Raw genomic sequence first — 994 nt, forward strand, 5'->3', positions numbered from 1 at the left:
CAGTCCTCTGTCATTTCTGTGGTGTGAGGTTTTACATGGTCTGCCTGCTGTTCCTCGTGGGAGCGGGTTTATCCATCGCCGTGTCTCCTCACCGCTACACCAATCCTGGCTGACTGACGCAATAACTCCCAGAATTCTTCACGGCTTTCTCGCATAGAAAAAGTGTTAAAACAAATACGTTTAAAATCATTATAAACATTTAAAACCAATCCAAATCCCATTTGCTACGTCTTGTGTTGACTGTGTTGTGTTTTGTACGTACTTGAAAAGATTGAAACCCTCACGGGGATTCCTTTGGATTTAGCGGGCTTTATATAGCGCCCAGACTCAGGTCGTTTACGTATTGCTCCGGTAATACACATACTAAAATTGGAACGATTCAGAGAAGATTAGCGTGGTCCCTGCGCAAGGATGACATGCAAATCCGTGAAGCGTTTCATATTTTTATTATTTTTATGTCTACAATATTTATTCAGCTTTCATAGCATTTGTTATAACGGCGTAAAAAAGACCCCTAGTGGCGAGTTATGTACCTGCACTGTGGAAGCTCAGACGGTAGGAATCCCTTTGAGAAGTGAAAGCTGGCTGCGGTTGCTTTTCCTCAGCGGTCAAGTGTTAATGTAACACGTGGTGATTTAAAAGGTGTTGGGTGTTTATGTGGCAGAGTTGATCACATCAGCGTTATCCGCTGTTATTCCAACTCCGCAGAGATGTAATTCAGCTCCCACGTATTTCACCTGTTCGGTCGGAGACGAGGAGACAAGTCGGCTCCATTCTCCTCCTCCATGCAGTTCTACAGGGTAAGCGCAATTACGTTAAACTTACTGACACAATTATAAAACGATGGCGTGTACAATAAAACATCTACGGATAATATATTGCTTTACAAAGCTGTTTGTTGCCAGAACTGTACAACAAATTTGTACAGCTGATTAGTTAGCTAGCACTGTATGGTAGCTAGTGTGACCGGTTAATTTCTTGCCCGGTGCGGGAT

The 994-nt window shown here is 43.2% G+C and overlaps 1 non-coding gene across 1 annotated transcript; it reads left to right on the plus strand.

The window, feature by feature from the left end:
* The first annotated feature begins 340 nt into the window (after positions 1-340).
* LOC130126926 (U6 spliceosomal RNA) lies at positions 341-446 on the plus strand. Its single transcript, XR_008811775.1, has one exon. It is a non-coding gene; the product is annotated as a U6 spliceosomal RNA (small nuclear RNA).
* The last annotated feature ends 548 nt before the right edge of the window (positions 447-994 follow it).

The sequence above is a fragment of the Lampris incognitus genome, chromosome 16, assembly GCF_029633865.1.
Source record: "Lampris incognitus isolate fLamInc1 chromosome 16, fLamInc1.hap2, whole genome shotgun sequence".
Lineage (NCBI taxonomy): Eukaryota > Metazoa > Chordata > Actinopteri > Lampriformes > Lampridae > Lampris > Lampris incognitus.